The 14,137-nt window shown below is 31.5% G+C and overlaps 1 long non-coding RNA gene across 5 annotated transcripts; it reads right to left on the bottom strand.

Annotated features, from left to right (window-relative positions):
- Positions 1-693: 693 nt before the first annotated feature.
- Positions 694-10,054, bottom strand: LOC130015335 (uncharacterized). 5 transcript variants are annotated; one of them, XR_008790413.1, is made up of 8 exons: positions 9,871-10,054; positions 9,370-9,784; positions 8,804-8,869; positions 8,650-8,715; positions 8,378-8,488; positions 7,490-7,765; positions 7,285-7,358; positions 694-1,008 (listed from the first exon to the last, which is right to left on the bottom strand). It is a non-coding gene; the product is annotated as an uncharacterized LOC130015335 (long non-coding RNA). The 5 variants fall into 5 exon arrangements; XR_008790411.1 differs by having other exon boundaries at positions 697-1,008; positions 9,370-9,461; positions 9,864-10,038; XR_008790412.1 differs by having other exon boundaries at positions 697-1,008; positions 9,370-9,461; positions 9,871-10,038.
- Between the last annotated feature and the right edge of the window lie 4,083 nt (positions 10,055-14,137).

Raw genomic sequence — 14,137 nt, 5'->3', positions numbered from 1 at the left:
AAATGACCATAAATTTTTTATTTAAAAATCAATTAGTAATAAACTAAAAAGGGTTATTCCGTAAATTTGTCTGCCCCCCATCCGTGTTTTTATATATAGTACTAGCGTTTCGCCACGTGCTACGTACGTGAGCGGCATTTACGTGACCCGTTATATATATTAAATATAATATTTTAACTTTTAATAAATGTTATTATTTTTTATTTAAATTAAAATTATGGCACTTGAACGATATTTATAGGACCCATTATATATATAATTAAAATATAATTTAATGTTTTTGTTTTAATAAATGATTATAAATTAAATTAAAATTATAGCAAGTGAGTAATATTTATATGACCCGTTATATGTACTAACTATTAAATATAATATTTTAATTTTTAATAAACTATTTTTAGTTAAAATGCAATTAGTTAAAAATGAATTTGAATTATATATATATATATATATATATATATATATATATATATATATATATATATATTTATTTATTTATTTATTTCCAGAAATTAAAAAAATATTTTATAATTGATTTTTATTGAAATTTGTTATTTTTATAAAAGTGTGATGTCAATTAAAAAATATTTATAGTAATCCCTCACCGATTTAAAAATAATGTGATCAATGGAGAAGATTTGTGAAATTAGATTAAAATTAGTATTTTTTTTAATTTAAATATTTCTCTTTTTATATATAATACATGGATTTTGCATGGAGTTAGGGCTAAAGGCAAGCCATATTTCTAATAAACATATTGCTGCATACCGTTTGATATATCAAGAATGATAATTTTTGTTTTTTTTTTTGATAATTAGGGAGGGGGAGCGCTTGTAGGAGGAATCGAACCCACGATTTAGCAGTTTGCTGCCTAACGCTTATACCATTTGAGCTACAGCTTATTGGTTCAAGAATGATGGATTGGTAATATCTGTTGATGACCTATTTAAATCAACCATCCCTCTTTTACCCTATAGGTGCGTGAATTATTCCACTTCGCTTGCACTTCTGAGGATATTAACAATTTGCAAAAATTCAGTAAGAGTGCGTTTGGATGAGGGTGGATTTGGATTTAGATTTGGATTTGAGCCAAATCTTCTGTTTGGATTGGAAAATTTGTTGGATTTAGATTTGAGTCAAATCCAAGTTAATTTCAACACATACAAAAATTGAGGATTTGAAATAACTACTATAACCTATGGATTTCAAATAATCTCATTTTCTTTATTATATTAAAATTAACCGATTGAATTTAATTCAGTCGAAAATCGACTATAACCTGAGTATGGAGAAAAAGTAGAAATTTTTATCCGGTCAATATTTTTCCGAATTATTTTTTCAAAAAAAATATCCTGGAGGAAGAGCATGTTTCTACTTTTCCGAGATACCCGCCGCCGCTGTCCGACGGTAATTTTTTCCGGAATTTTTTTCTGAAGGATCAAGCTCATCCTCTTTCGAGGTATCCGCTGCCGCAGTCTGGCGGAAATTTTTTCCAACAATTTTTTTCATTTTTTTAATCCACATATTTTTTCTGAAAATTTTTTTCCGAATTTTTTTTCTGGAGGATCAGACTCCTCCTCTTCCGAGGTACCCGCTGTCGGTATCCGACCGGAAATTTTTTTTCGATAGTTTTTTTTCGAATTTTTTTTAATCCACATATTTTTTGAAAATATTTTTCCGATTTTTATTTCTTCAAAGGATCAGGCTCCTATTTTCGAGGTATCCGCATTTAAATCAAGACAAAAAAAAATTCGACAATTTTTTTAACGAATTTTTTTTCTAGAGGATCAGGCTCCTATTTCGAGGTATCCACAGTCGGCATCCGACTGAAGTTTTTTACCGAATTTTTTTAATCCACATATTTTTTTGAAATTTTTTTTTCCGAAGGATTTAGCTCCTCTTCTTTCGAGGTACCTACTGCAGCAGTCAGACGAAATTGTTTATTTTTTTCAGAGGAGGAGATTCTGAGATAGCCGCCGCCACCCCCCGACATTAATTTTTTATTTTTATAAGTTTTTCTAAAAAATAATTACAAAATTTTTGAAAAAAAAATCTGTTAGAGGACAGTGGCAGATACCTCGGAATAGAAGGAGCAGGTTCCTCCTCCTAAAGAAAAAAAATTTCGTCGGAGGGCAGCGGCAAATACCCCTGAAGAGGAGGAGCGAGCTCCTTTTTATTAAACTTTAAAAAAAATATTCGGAGTAATTTTAAAAAATGTATAAAAATAATTTAAAAAAATCAAAAAAATTTCGTGTTGAAAAATTATTTCTTTCAAAATTTCGGTTTGGATTTATTTAAAAAAAATGAAAACAGAATTGTGGGGATAAATTTGATTTTATAAAAATTTTATTTTTTGGTTCAATTTTAAACATAAAAAATTTAGTTACATTATAATATAAACCAAACTAAAAAAATTAACCGGTTCAAGATTTTTTGAAAAAATTATTACTTTCAAAATTTTAATTCTATTGGTTTGGTTCGATGTAAAAAAAATATAAATATTTTATTTTTTTCAAAAAATAGAAAATAGAAAATAGAAAATTAATTATTAATTAAATATTATATATATTGAGAGTTCAATTTTTTTTGTTTATCCAAACAATAAATTTGAAATTCATGGATTTGAAATGTAGGATTTGAAATGTAAAATTTGAAATCCAAATTTCAAATTCAAATCCATGTATCCAAACACACTCTAAAAGAAATTAGTCATCAATATATAACTAAATTAGAAAAGCTGCAATTACACTACTCCTACATACAAACTAAATCAAAATAAAACTGCAAAATTGCAATTACACTACTTCTTCTATCCAAACACGATATGCAATTTGTTTGCAATTCTTCGTATAATGACGGTGCTAATTGCTGTTTTATAATATTCATAGTTAGCTAGAAGTAGACTTACATTTAACTTCATCTTTTAGTGTTTCAAGTTTAACTAAATACTAATTCTTTTTTATACTAGATAATTTAAATTAATCTTTTATTAGTTTTATCTTTTAACTTATCAATTGTACCCTTAATGAAACCCATTACCGTAGTTTTGTCTGTCTCCCCCTTCCCACATATAAGATAGTTATAGAAGATAGATATATAAACGATAGTCATTTATAGCAAACATTGGGGGTGAGTTGCATTCCCCTTAATAAATTTAATTAATAGCAAAATTTAATCTAACTCATAAGATATTTTGTAATCTAACAAAAATTCTAACTAATTTAATACAATTATAAATTTTAAAATATATTTATAACCAAATTAATTAATATAATACTATACCTATTGCTACATTAATTATTAGTATAGTTAATCAATATAATTATTATTTTTAATCCACTTATAAAAATATATTATAACCCAACAAAAAAATTAAATAATTTAATATTAATTAACAATATATGTTAGTACACTTATAATAAATTTAATTATAAATAAATGTCATTGACATCAATTTATTTTAAAATTAATATATTGAATTGCACTAATTTAATATTGATCACAAAAAATAAATTGGTATAATTATAATAAATTGACAAATCACACTATGAGACACGTGAAACTAGTATAATTCAAACATTTAATAATAAATATAAAAATAAGCGTAAACTATTACATGAAATATGTCAAAAAACGTGATATTTGACTAGAAGCTTTCTTTTCATCGCTTCTCTCAATTGTTTTCACCATACCTTAAAGCCATTTAAATCAAAATTCCTTCCTTGATGGAGAGTAACACTTTTATTAAGATTAACGGTGAAGATGAAATAACTTAAAATCAAGGGTTTAAAATAAAATGAAACAAGTTGCCCTATAAATTTATAAAAGCCTTATGGTAGAAGGAATTGGAGTCCTGAAGTGATCGGGACAACCGAATCCTAATGTAATTTGGATCATTCTATTTTATAATACTAGTTTCGCATACGTTCTACGAACGTGACTCGTAATGTGACTCGTCCTATTAATATATGCATTAATTTTATTATAATTATAATTATATCAATTTATTTTATTTTATTTATAATCAATATTTGCTAGGAAAAAATATTATTTTTTTATATTTTTTACAATTAATGTACATTAATAAACTTTATTTATAATTATTATACTAATATAATTTATGCATTGTATTTAGTTGTTTTAGTTTTTGAATTAGAAAACTATACCGATTTTTAATGATAAATAAGTATATTTTAATTTGTTTAATTAGTAATAACTATTAGAATTTAAATTATATTATCAACAATTTCTAAATAGAAGTTAATTCCTTATTTAAATAGAAAATTGATCATGAAATAAGTATATTTTAAATTTATCCTTAATTAGTAATAGCTATAAATTTATAAGTTATATTATCAGCTAATATTAAACTTAAAATATAATTAGGAAAAGTGATTATACATTTTGCAATCCCGTAATCAATTTAGTCCCGGTTAATGAAGAAGAAGAGTTAATGAAGAACTCAAAACAAAAGTATTATGAACCCTAGATATGATTAATGAAGAAGAAGAGTTACCTAAAAAACTGGGTGATTAATAATTATGGAGTGTTTAAGGGTTATTGTTAGAGATTTGATATGAGAATGAAACCCTAAAAATAATGAGACGGAGATAATCGAGAGAATTTTGTAAGAGATTGAGATTGAGAGATTTAAGGTTAAGCTCTACCTATAATTTAGCATCAGTATTAAATTGAACGATCAATTCCTATACAATAGAACTATATTCTAATTAGAAACCTAATTATAATACATATTGGATAATTAATTAATCAAAAGACTATAAAACCTTTATTTAGTAGCAAATTAGAAAGGGTTATTTGGTAAATTTGTCTGTCCCCCCCCCCCCATCCGTGCTTTTATATATAGTATAGATATAGATATATACTAACCTAAGAGCACCAATTCTAACAGTCTCTCTTTTAAACATTCGTTTTCCTTCAGTCACAATGGGACGAAAAAGCAGGAAAATCAAGAATAAGAAAGTTGTCGATATAACCAACAGGGAAGCCAGCAATAGAGTTCCGCTCTCTTCTTCATCAGCAGCTCCTCTGCTTGTTCTTACGCACATAGAGAACTCAAGAAACCAGACCTTTTACAACTTATCTGAACCAAATAAATATCATCACAAAGACATTCCAGAACTGTTTAATAAGTTGATCATGGGTAGTTTTTACGGCTGGTCAATCTTGAAGAGTGATGGTAGTAATCAGTATAGTCTGTGGAATCCGGTATCACTTGAAACCATCAAGTTACCGTTGCTTAAATCCGAGGGATCTTTTCATACGGCCGTTCTGACTTTGTCGCCTACTGATCCCGAAAGCAAGTTGATTCTTTTTGATTCTGATCGCCGACGCATGCACAAGATCATAGATGGAGAACCCATGAGTTCATGATCCAACCTGAAGCTGTTGATTCTTTTGGCTATATGTCTATTTGCAACGGGGTATTGTATGCCGCAACCAATCTGTTTAAAAAGATGTTCATAATAGAGGCGAGCGAACGGAAAGGATTTTGTCTAAAAGATCTAGAACTAGACTTGCCAGATTATCGCCGAATAGCGCATTTAGGAAGATACATGGTGGAATCATGCCATCAGCTTTTAGTGGTGACTATCTACTATCGCGGACAAAATTTGGGAGAAATTGAAGCTGTGGATGTTTCTAGATTGGATTTTTCTGTGATGGAGTGGGTAAAGATGGAAAGCTTGGAGGGTAGAGCTTTATTTTTGAGCCGCAGATACTCAACGTCATGCTCAGTGACCGATGATCAGGAAGGAATTGAAGCAGGTTGCATTTACTTCTTTCATGGTGAAGATGATGAGAGTAACGTGTTTTGCTATAACCTGGAAAAACAATGTATGTCGATTTCTGCACATTGCTATGATGCAACAAAGCAAAACTACGCGCCGTTTTGGATGATGCCGCAAGATTTCATGCTGGCTAATGGAGTTGAGCAAGAGGAGCAGGATGATCTTAATAAAGATTATGCAGAAGAACATGTGGTCGTTGAGCACATAGCAGAAGTAGAAGAGACAGAGAACATATTTATCGATTTGCCTTTGGAAGTGTTGACACTTGTTTGGGAACGCCTTTTTCTATTTGACTATCTATGCTTTCGTCGTGTTTGCAAGAAGCTTTTGTCCTTCACTCCTACACAACATTGGACCATCAATGGCATTGGTTTACAAAGCAGTCAAATTTTCTATCCGTGCTTCATGTTCTTCACACATGGAACTATCAACCTCATCGACATGAAGAGGACCGAAACATATTTTATGAAAGATCCAATTCCTGACTTGTTGTTGGACAGTTCAATCCTTTTCTCTAAGGATGGATGGTTACTCATGTGCAAAGACCAACACCGTGTTTTTTGCTTCAATCCTTTCACAAAGGTTATTCACCATCTTCCTGAAAAGAATGAATACGGTTTCTTACAAAGCATGGGATTTTCACATTCGCCAACTTCCTCAAAATGTTCATATGTTGGCATTGCAGATTGCATGCAAGGTGGCTTCTCTATCTTTTACTTCTATATGCAAGATAAGGAATGGAATCAACATCACATAGGTGAAGATTTTGTTCCAAGTAACAACATTCCGGTTCATCAAGATGGTACTTTTTATTTTTTAGATAAAAGAGGAAGTATAGCTACATTTAGAATTGAAGAAGATGGATCTTCATGGGAGGTTCTCACCGAACTGAAGAGTCCCTGGTTAGATTCCGAGTCTAACTATCTTTTAGAATGTGAGAAAGAGATTCTCTCTGTTTTTGTTGGTGAGTCAGGACGAAAAGTGCTAGTTTTCCAATTGGATCAATGTAAAAAGGCATGGATCAGAGTTAAAAGTTTGGGACATCATATGTTGTTTGTTAGTAATTCATCCTGCTTCTCTATGAAGGCAAAAATTGCAGGAATGGAAAACAAGATATATTATCCAAGACATAACAAGCTTAACAGAATGATATTCTACTCACTTGATACAAGTAAATACCATACATTCGATAGTGATATATCACTGGATTATTTTTCTCCCGATATATGGGAACAGAGTCGAAGTTCTTGGATCCTACCTAGTAGCTAGCCGTCGTAATATGATTTTTTTCTTTTGATTTTAATTTACATATTAATAAGTTTGTAGTTAATTTTTTTTCAGCAATGTATTCTGAATATCATTCAACTAGTTATCTTTTTATCCAATTTGCTTTCAGATTATCATTATCTTTAAATTTAAATTCCCTGAACATATTTAATGCGGAAGTCAAAGGTATTCAAACTAGAACTCTAACCTGAATAGTGATAGATGAATGCAGACTTCTCGAGAAACCCTAATAGTCTCATACATCCCATTGTGACTGAAATCCTTCAATAAGATAAGCATAACGTGTATCAATGCCAAATTGAGCAAGTTTAAATTAAAATTTTGTTTCAAAATGAGTGAATCTCATAGAGTACTTGTGTTCTAGTAGCAAAATTACTCGGCACTAAACTCACCTCTAAACGACATGCATTTGCAAATCTTCTGCACGTGGCAGCCCCAAAAACAAAGGACGGACAATCAATCCTGAGAAAACGAAGGTTCCTATTAATGTAATAAAATCTGAAACACATGTTACAACATCAAATCCATATACTGAAAGATAATAGAAGTTCCTGAAATTAGTTGGACCAATCAGTCTTTGCAGCTGCCATTGCTCTATTGTGTTCAGCCATTCCCTGAGTCATTTTTTTTTCATGGGAGCCTTGGTTAGCTCCTCTACATTACTCGGCCTGCATTTTTCCAAACAAAATAACTCTCAAAAGTATACTCAGAGAGCCAACAAGATCAAGGTAACAAATAAAATCTAACTGAGCAAGTAATGGACCTATTCAATTGTTATTTAATGTTACAAACACAGGATGATTTCCAGTATTGGAAAAAGAAAACGAGGAGCCCAGGCCCCAGATAAGACTGGAATAGGGCTAAGCTGTTAACACTTTTGCAAGACCTCATATGACGGTTCATCAATTTTGCCTTCAATCTAGATACCTTAGCGAGCAACACAGCTATTGGGAACCTTGCAACACCAAGTCTATTATCACATAGACCATCTAGACTTGTTTACAAAACAAATGAAATCAATAAGATTTAAAAAGCATCTAAAAGAATTGCTGCAAGAAAAGTTCAGGTACATGGCTTTTTTACCAATAAAAATGAGATTATTAATCAAGACATCATTTCTAGTGTTCAAGTTAAAATAGACGTTAGAGAAATCCTTTAATTTAAATATGTTTGTGTAATTGAACCTGCCAATCAAATCCGGTTCACCGGTTTGTCGGTTCAGTCCGGTCATAAAGTGCTGTTATTGTGTAAAATAATATCATTAATAGGACAATGCGTACCTTTAACAATTGAGCAATGGAAAGAAAAATCTGGTGTGACTCCTGTGGCAGAGTGCATGGTGAAATTTCTTCAAGTGCTTTAAGCAAATTAAGCTTCCGATCCTCAGGAAGCTGGCAGGGACAAATATAATAAAATAGTCATTTATTGCACACTTATGTAGAGATAAGTAGCAAAAAAAATTTACCAAAAAAATAAAACAGAAGCAAGTAAGTTGAATGATTTTACTGCAGAGAACATTAAGACAATCTAGAAGCAGAATGTCATTAATTACCTGATAAAAAGCAGGTATTATTAACTTATCCAAACAGGTCAGAAGCTTGCTGCTTGATACCCTGCGCTGCATTTTGAGAATGAAGTGACGAAGTTATATATAAAACAAGGGTTTTATCATGTACAAGCATTCTAACATAAATCACTTTCCTTACCACAAAAAAGGGAAGTGCCATGTAAAGGCATAATACCAGCCAGTTAATATAGCCAGAGTGAGAAACCTGCATATCAATCAGATCATAATAAAAATGATTAGCTAAGAATGGCTTTGCTAATTGCGACAAGACTATCTAAGAGAAACAAGTGTTCTAGACCAGAAATGACTGCTCCACAACATGAGTGCTGTAAAATCATACGGCGATATTTGAGATCCTTCGCAAAATTCAACGCAAAGCAAAACATAAAAGCAGAATATATGTTTTGCACATGCTTGCTAACTACTTCCCATGCTTTTGTAGTAGGAATTTAGATTATAAATCAAAGTGTTCTCTAGCATCTTAAGTCTTCTCCTGAAAACTTACAGCCTAATCTGAGCACGGCACACTGTCATTCACAGACATTATAGATATTTTCTGAAGAGACAAGTTGTGTCTATGATATCAAAAACAGACAATTAATTGGATATATATCAGGATCTTCTTACACATTTTAGTTTCAGGAACTCACAAATAGACCAAGACATATGTAATGTTTATCAAACTCATAAGGTCCCTAAAAGTACCAGAAAAATAAGCCTTGTCCCATGCTAACTGAAGTTGCAAGTGCATCTGAGGAAAGAACTTGTTCAGCCGCGTCTGCTCATGAATGATGAAACTAGGAAACAAAGAACTCTAAATTCAGTAGCTAAATGTGTATCCCAGTCAAGATCAAAATTGCAGAATGCTATAAAACACATCCAAAATTCAGGCTTAGGTCATGAATTAGGAATTGGCAAACTAAATGTATTGCCATTTTTGTCAATAAACAGTAAGCACATTGCACATTGTAATGCCAACAATGTCAAAAAGATTAAGGACAATATACACAAATAGTAAGAGATCAACAAAACAACTGCAAAAATATGTTAATATAATGTCAAAATGGAAGAGCTGATAGGTTTGATCGCCAAATTTGTAAGATCCTAAATCCTCTCCGAACTATAAAATTAAGAAGAAAAAGCAAGGATTCAGCATAACTTTTTCCTACTTTAAAAACAAATCAACCAAAATTACTCACAGTTTACCTCTGCAGCTTCTGCATCTTATCAACATTAATAAATGAAAATATATGATTACATTTACACATTCTTCGTCGTCGAGGAGATCACGCTTTTTCTGCCATTTTAGAAAATGCGCCACTTTTTTCACCCACAATGTTTTAGTGTTTTTACCAAATATACCACAACTTTTAAATCTCGTCATTTTGATCCGCCATCTTTTCGATTTTTGCCAAATAGAGCTATAACACGTTTGGAGCTGATGTGGCGCAAAATTGTTCCTCTACATGTACACAATTTATCCTACATAATATATACAACTTTACATTATGACACATATAAATGAGTCGTGTATGTGTTTGGCAATTTTTTAAAAAGTAATATATTAAACTGGATAATAAAAATTGTGGTATATTTGACAATAATATAAAAGTGTGAGTAGATAACTCTGTTTTTCCATTTATTTTTGACCGAGCTAAACCGGTACCATTACTTATAACTAAATGATCGAGGTGTGAGTCTCGAGATAGTTCGACCGAGTTTAACTCACTAGATACAGGTCTCGAGATAGTTACACTGAGTTCAACCTCGTGTTCTATACCAGAATGACTGCTCCACAACATGACTGCTTGTTTTCTCGGATCGTATACTAGTTTTTCTATTTCATAACAATCAACAAAACAATATACGATACAAACAAATCATATAATATGTGATGAATTTTATACTAATAATTATAGGCTAATAGATTGAAAAAACCCTGACCTTTATTTTAATTTTCAATTCCACCCCGACCTACTAATTTTTTCAATTATACCCTATTTTTCATTTTCAGTTTTCAATTGCACCCTGAATTATAAACATTAAATGAATTTATTATTATAAGTACTAAAATATATAAAACAAATACATTTAAGGATCAGTTCATATTTTTTTCCATTTGGTGAAATTCAAACAAATCCTTATATTTAAATAAAATTCAAATCAATCCTAAAAATAAAGATAAATTTTTATTTTTTTATTTTTTTTAGTTTCCGGAGGAGGAGGAGCTGCTCCTCCTCAATCAGCTCTTGGCCTGAGGAGCTGCTGCTCCTCAGGCCAGGAGCATCTGCTCCTCGTTGAGGAGTGCTGCTCCTCGTTGAGGAGCTGCCGGAGGAGGAGCAGCTGCTCCTCTTCCGCAAATTTTCAAAAATATTTTTTATTTTTTTTAATTAATTTAAATTTATTTATTTTATTTATAGATAAGATGGTTTTTTGGTATAATTTATAACATTAAAGAATTTTTAAGTTTTTTAATAAAAATGAAGGACTTATTTTGAATATTAACCAAATGAAAAGAGTTCAATTTAATACACCAGGGTGCAATTGAAAACTAAAAATACAAACTAGGGTATAATTGAAAAAATTGCTAGGTTGAGGTGGAATTGAAAACTAAAACAAAGTTCGCGGTTTTTTCAGCCTATTAGCCATAATTATACTATATCAAATAACTTTTATATAATGATTCGCAAGAGTAAAGTATAACTCACAAAAATCGCTATCCAATTAAATATGATATTTATATATTGACCGAACCTGCTAAGCCAAATCCGTCAACCTCGTAACTTGTCGATGTGTTTGTCACATATTCAAACCATATATACTATTATTCATAAATTCAAATATTAAAATCCTAAGTTACGAACTTGGGTTGACAGCTCTTGTTCTTAACACGATTCCTTAACCCGCTAATACTTAATTACTATCTTTAAAATCCAATATTCAAGTAACCATAATTGAAATCGATAATGTATTTATGTTATAAACATGTATTGCTTAAATTCCGACTCAGAATCCTTTAGCATTTTTGATGGTTTATTACAACCAAATCCTTTAGCATTTTTTATGCTTAAATAAATACTGAAATATATAGAAATGGATTATGGATGATCTATAATGCGAACAAAAATGTTATGTGCCTCACCGCCATGTAGCGCAAACGACAATGTCGTTTGTTGTTTTACAACCAACTTCTCTTTCTTTTATTGAATTTTTAAAATACTTGTGTTGTTTTAAGTGTTTCCCCTTCATCTTTGCACAAAACTGAGCATCTCTGTGATGTAGACTTCCTTCTGACAAAAGTTTGTCAAACCACAGTCAAAGGGTATTGGCTGGACACCAAAAACTATCCCCTATCCCAATGATAAGTGAAAAATCCAATGGTTGTGAAATCCAGCTTTGGATTGATGTTCAGTAGTGTGTTATTAACTGGTTGAAGCGTAAAAGCATGTTGGATTGACTAGAATTGACTAGTGTTTGGGGGGGGGGGGGGGGGGGAGTGTGGTTCGGCCAACACTAAAAAAGTTAGGGTTTTTGTATTCATTTTTATACGCACTGGTGCCACCCTCTAGCTAGGTTAATTAACATTCTTATTTATAGAGGTTAGGTTAGGGTTAGATATATCTAGAGTCTAAGTTAGGTTCAAAGTCCGTTAGTGAGAGTTAAAGATGAACAAGGGTTGTGAAAGTATGTGAAGTCATAGCCTTTTAGGATTAGGATTAGTTTTTTTTTGGTGACGAGGACTCACTATACTGAGCCGAAACTCAATATTATTGTCAAACGCCGGGATGTGGACCGCCCGCAAGCCCATATACCTGGTAAATCTGGGCTATAATGGCCAACAATCCAACCTCAACCACTCCATATTAAGAAAGGGCGTAGCCGGAGTTCGAACACACGATCTTTGGCGCCTAAATGGCTGAGAGTTAGACCACTAGAGAAAACCCGTGCGGGCGATTAGGATTAGTTTTTACATTTATCTTTATGATTTTACAATTTAATTTCATGCCAAGTCTTGCATGCTAAGCAAAAATGGTTTAAAAATTCATTTTTGTATTCGAAAGTATTAAAAATGGTTATTAGGACCCTAATTGTTTGTGTATGGTCGATTTAGCCCGTCAAACTTGCAAATTGGTACATAACTTCTAAGAAATTACAATTAGTCAAATTTCTCATACTTAGATCATAATCTCTTTGGATTTTTATATGCTATTTGCGGCTAATTACGTTTCAATCCTTCTATTTTACAACTGTGCTCTAATCCAACTTGCTTGAATTCAAAAAAAAAAGGATCGATAACTCGGCATCCGGAGAAATTTAACTGAAATTCATCATTGGACACCGTAGTTCCTTACCACTTTTTACATGTCCGAAAAATAAGCGTCTACATTATTTTATACTTTTTACCATTTATAACAGAGAGTGTGCTTCACTCTCGGGGGTGGGAGTGGGGATTTAATATGATTTTGCTAAGTACAGGATAAAAGTAACCCAGTTTCACAAACTTGAACTTTTTTAAAATTTTGTGCCAAATTGAGGGGTTAAATGATCACTTTTGATATCTCGTAAATCTTCCATGTTGTTGCCGCTTGTTATCCCTAAATGACTAATGAAAGTAGATATGAAATAGCGTGAAATCAGATTTTGAAATTTGATTCAAAATTTTATAGGATTTGCAAAACCTAACTCTTGATTAGAAATTGTTTTTTGTTTAAAGTTTATTTTATTTTCTTCATACCACGAAGAAGATAACAGCTACGACAACTTTTAAATTATTATTTTTAAATAAAATATTATTGATATTATATTCGAATTATATATAAGATTAAAAGAATATATACGTATAAAATAAGGGTGAAGGGAACTTATTTGTATAACTAAAAAGCGCAGACTACGAGAAATATACTATTGGTATTATTTATAGAAAAAAAAAACATAAAAAATGGTATTATAAATATAAACCACTAGTGGGCTAGGCTGGGCCTCCTCCATGTACATTTATTGTAAAATGAGGCCCAGTAGAGTTGGGGTACAAAATAAGCACGAAAATGAGAAGCCAAACCCTAAACAGCTTCCGTCTTCATTCTTTGTAACTTTTTTCTCTCTTTAACTTTTGCAGTCGCCATGTCTTATGTTCTCCATCACACAGTTTTAACCCTTCATCTGTACCTTTTTCCGGCGGATCTGAGTCTAGGAAAAAGGAAAAGGCCCTGAGGTCCGAAGAAATCCGATACTGCAGAAAAAGGTTAGTTTACACTTGATGATTACTCGTTCCCGGTTACTTGATTAACGTTTTACCCCGTGATAATTTTTTCCGATTGCTAATAATTGTGTTTAATTTCTGGTTTCAAATCGATTTTGTCTTAATTACTGTCTTACCCTGGGAAACAACGTACACTTCAAATAAAATAAAGGCCAAATGTTATAAAAATGCCAAATCTTTTACAAAAGTTTCACAAAAGTCCTGACCTTTCAA

Source organism: Mercurialis annua, linkage group LG3 (assembly GCF_937616625.2).
Source record: "Mercurialis annua linkage group LG3, ddMerAnnu1.2, whole genome shotgun sequence".
Taxonomy (NCBI): Eukaryota; Viridiplantae; Streptophyta; class Magnoliopsida; order Malpighiales; family Euphorbiaceae; genus Mercurialis; species Mercurialis annua.
This window is presented reverse-complemented; position numbering and strand designations above follow the sequence as displayed.